Source organism: Ascidiella aspersa, chromosome 1 (genome assembly GCF_963924565.1).
Source record: "Ascidiella aspersa chromosome 1, kaAscAspe10.2, whole genome shotgun sequence".
NCBI classification, from domain to species: domain Eukaryota; kingdom Metazoa; phylum Chordata; class Ascidiacea; order Phlebobranchia; family Ascidiidae; genus Ascidiella; species Ascidiella aspersa.
In genome coordinates this window covers 3,253,061-3,257,549 of record NC_139447.1, presented here as the reverse complement: position 1 = coordinate 3,257,549, position 4,489 = coordinate 3,253,061, and positions in this window count along the sequence as shown.

The following is a 4,489-nucleotide window of genomic DNA, read 5'->3' as shown; positions in this document are numbered from 1 at the left end:
GGTTTATTGATTTTTGTCTCCAACTTATGCGGAGCTGGTAAGCCGTATAATGTAAGTTTATTTATAATTTGGGAATGATCGAAATACTATTGAAAGACAGACTCCATCCTGGCAATTTCATTTCACCACTGCCCGAAGCCCTTTATTTCCACCCTAAAAGCCAAAGCCCGTTAAACTTTGGAATTGCCGGATTGGAAAAACCTTTCAATAAAGATTCGATCTTTAGGTTTTAATTCGAATGCTTTAGTCGATCTGTTAACCCACTAAGTGGACGCCGCCTTACATTTCCATGCAAACAGCCCTAAACCACGCCTTGCCCCAAAAAAGTTTTTTTTCTTGGAATTGCCGGGCGGGGAATGCTTAAGGATTTCTCGTCGACCTGAAGTGGGTAAATTTGTTTAATTTATGGGGCGAAATCTTTCAACCTCTGCCGAATAATATCAACCATATATTATATTAACTTTTGTTGGGAGTTTTTGTTTTTCATGTGCTGCAACTTTATCGACAAACGGAAAGACGAATTCTCCGTCTCTTGCTTTAAAACAACAACTAGATTTAGATTATGGTAAGATAGCTATTTAAAGTTTGGCAAGCTAAATGGTCGTCCAATCAGCAACCTGTTTTGCTTTATGCTTCAAGGTTGCATCCATACTACGCAATTTACGACAACACACTTCACACAAGAACTTATAGCCACTCCCAGCCGAATGAATTCCATCAACTGGCAAAGGAGGACATTATATCGCGTAACGTATCTTTTTTGTAATTTCCAATCTAGTATTCTAGCTCACCTACGCCGTTAAACATTCGAATGCTTCAGTCGATCTGGTAATTTACTGAGTGGACGCCGCCTTGCATTTCCATGCAAACAGCCCTAAACCACGCGTTGCCCCAAAAAAGTTTTTTTTTTCTTGGAATTGCTGGGCGGGGAATGCTTCAGGGATTTCCTGTCAACCTGAAGGGGGTAAATTTGTTTTAATTTATGGGACGAAATCGTTTAAACTCTTGCTGAGGGGTATCTGCCAGATTATTATTAACTCTTGTTGGAGATTTTGTTTTTCATGTGTTGCGGAGCTCTTCGAATTCCTCGGCCACATACTTCGAAACCAACAAGCGCCAGAGTTTGGCAAGCTAGCTTTTTCAAGTTTGGTAAGATAACTGTGGTCTGGATCTAATTTTCGTCTTATCAGCAACCTTTTGTTTAAATTTCAAGGTTGCATCCATACAACGCGATGTTCAACAACACAGTTTTTCGCCACTCTCAGCCGAAGGAATTCCAACAACTGACAGAGCGGATCATATGGCGTAACGTATCTTTTTATATGCCCTTCCCCTTAAAGCCCGTTGAACTTGGGTGAAATTGACAAATTGGGAAAATATAAATAATTCTACCTTTATGTTTTAATTCGAATGCTTCAGTCGATCTGGTAATTTACTGAGTGGACGCCGCCTTGCATTTTCATGCAAACAGCCCTAAACCACGCGTTGCCCAAAAAAGTTTTTTTTTCTTGGAATTGCGTGGCGGGGAATGCTTGGGGATTTCTCGTCGACCTGAAGAGGGGTAAATTTTAAGTTATGGGGCGAAATCGATTAAACTCTGAACGTATTTACCATGATTTAGATCATCACTTATTGGAGCTTTTGTTTTTCATGTGTTACGCAACTTTTCGACAATGGAATGACGATTTCACTTCTTGGTCGCTAACTTTGAAACCAACAAGCGTGGAGAGTTGGTAAGTTAGCTATTTACAAGCTTGGTAAGCTATATGTTGTCTAGATTTTATCAGCTACCTGTCGCTTAAAGTTCAAGGTTGCAGCCGTACAACGCCGATGTACGACAACACTTGCAACAAAAAAGCTTCGCCACTCCAGCAGAATAATTTCAACAACTGGTAAAAGAGGGATCATGTAGCGTACGCATCCTTCAGTATTATCCAATCTAGTATTTTAACTGAATGTTATTCATTAATTATTGAAAACCTCATATGATGCTTTTCACACAACCGTGCTTAAAGCAATTCAGACGTACGGTTGTGCGAAGGCTTGTCCAGTTTTCAATAAAATTTGTCGTTACAGTTTCACAGAAGGTTTACTAATCACTTATTTTTTGTCTTCCTAGGCACTATTTTACTGTTGTTAAATCCGGTTTCCCCACATCGATTTAAGCAGCCTGCACCCGAAGTGTATTTTAATCGATTATCACTCCTTTTCCAGGTGAAGTAGCAACTATGAAGCTGAGTTCTCTTTGAGGTAAATTTCCAAATTTAACTGGTTGGGTTTTTCTTTTTAAGAGGACCTTTGATATTTTGGACGGAAATAAGCTGGATTTGAAAATTCGCTGGATCGCGAAAACTTGTTTAAAGCCTCCGCTTTAACGGTTAATATTTAGTGAATCAAATATTGATGATTACAACAAAAGCTGACGGTCACGTGACGTCAAATAAATATCGTCATCTGATGTGGAGTTTTTGTGCCGACCCTGGTAAATCTCTCACAGAAATATGGACTTTAAATATGGTAGAAACTTTCAAAGAGCTTAAATTATGCCAACCTACTTTTTCATTAAGGTCACGATGTTCCACCGAAGAATGCGAAACCATTTCGAATAAATGTTTGATAATAATCGAAGTGCATATTCTTCACATTCTTATGGGATTTTCCTTTAGGCAATGATGTAGGTCCATTACTGTATTGCCGCAAAATTGAACGGTAATAATTAAATGCCTTAATTGCTACGTAATTGTGTAGTTCGCGGAATTCCACAAACCGTTTATTTGTTTCACAGTTTCAAAGAGCAATTTACGATCTATGGATTGTCAATGAATCTTTCGCGGAAAAAAACAATCTTTAATGGTTGATTACAGGTCAAACGCACTCTTACATTCCTTTGTATTGCTGTGCTAACAACTAAGGTATGGGAAATATCATCGTTTGCTTTTCACGCAAGCTCTTTAACGGAATTTCTTTTATGAACGCAGATACCTTGTCCACACTCACACAAGGACAATCTCAGAGGCCAACTAGGCTATATTGTAACAACGTGTGTTTGTTGTTGTGCATTGGTCGTGTCTTGTCGATTTGTTGCATGGTCTGATATGAAAGTGGGGCCAAGGGTTGGGTAGGGACTTCCAAGGGTGGTATTGGGGCTCGAGATATTTCCGGGTGGCATCGTAGACTGGCCCTACTGTGTAAATGGGAAGTGGTGTAGTTTGTGTGTTGTGTGGTGCTCAGTAATGTTTTAATATTTTATTTGATCGGAAAAATTGGTTTGGTGCAGTGTTTTATTATTTACCAAATTTCTCTTTGATTACAATCCTTGTGTGTGAGACGAACCAATTGAAACCAGTATTAAACGAACAAAATATATTGATCAAACAATCCTTGAATTGGTTGGAACGAACATCGCGTGAACACCATGGAAAACGGTGCGGTTTTATTTCATTTGTAATAATTTACTCAATGAACAAATGTTGACGAATATTTTTCGTACAGTTGTGTCCAGTTTTTGTGACACTATCCAGTCGTCTGCACCCTGCCGTTAAAACCGACTACACCATAACTGGCAGATGAGGGATGCATATCCCGCACAGTGACCCTTCTATTTTATCAAGGCAAGTTTAAACTTATTTTCAGCTATTTTTGGCACTTTTTATCTCCGTTTCATTGTTGAAATGTTACTTTAAACTTGTTTCAACTATAAACGCTTCCAAGTTAATTTTAGAACAGTAAAAACAATTTGGAAAGTAAATTTAAATTTTTTTTTTAAATTTATATATATAAATATACGGAGGTAACTTTTTTAGCCCATTTGATGTTATTGGTTGTAGTCAAATAAACTTTAACGCCAAGCAATTTTTGTGTGCTGGTTTGTGTTGCTAGAAATATTCCAAAAATTAAAACTCTGCTTAATATTATACTCCTTTTGTGCAGATTTCTACCAAGCGTTTCCGGCCTTAACCAACAATCTACTGTATACTTCATTGCTTTTTTTGGTTTTTCGTTTTTTTTCCCTGATATTATACACGTATTTAATTTTCGAAGCTTGACAAAATAAACGCAACTTTTTAATTCAAGAAAATATAGAAAATGTTTTAAGCCAATTTTACGCCGGAAACCGGTCTCTTGGAATTTGGCGATTTTAATCAGTACCGTTATAGCCTCTGGTTTATTGCTATTATTGTTTTCGTTGTATTTTTGTATACTGTTTTATGTCGTTTCGATTACCACCAATAAATAGTTGCAAAGTGGTGTTTTATCCGCATTTCTTTGAAATCTTACTCTGAAATTGTTTTACTAGACGCCTTCAAATTTTACATTTTTAGTTTATTTAATGTTAATCTGCTGCAGCACTTCGTAGCCGGCAATTTGTTCTGGTCAAACTTCTCTTCTAAGCGTTTTAACAAGGAAACTTTCTACAATTTGTGTTGTATTTACACGTTTTTAAACTTTTGAAGGATAAATAAATTGTTCAAGTGAAATCTTTTAAACG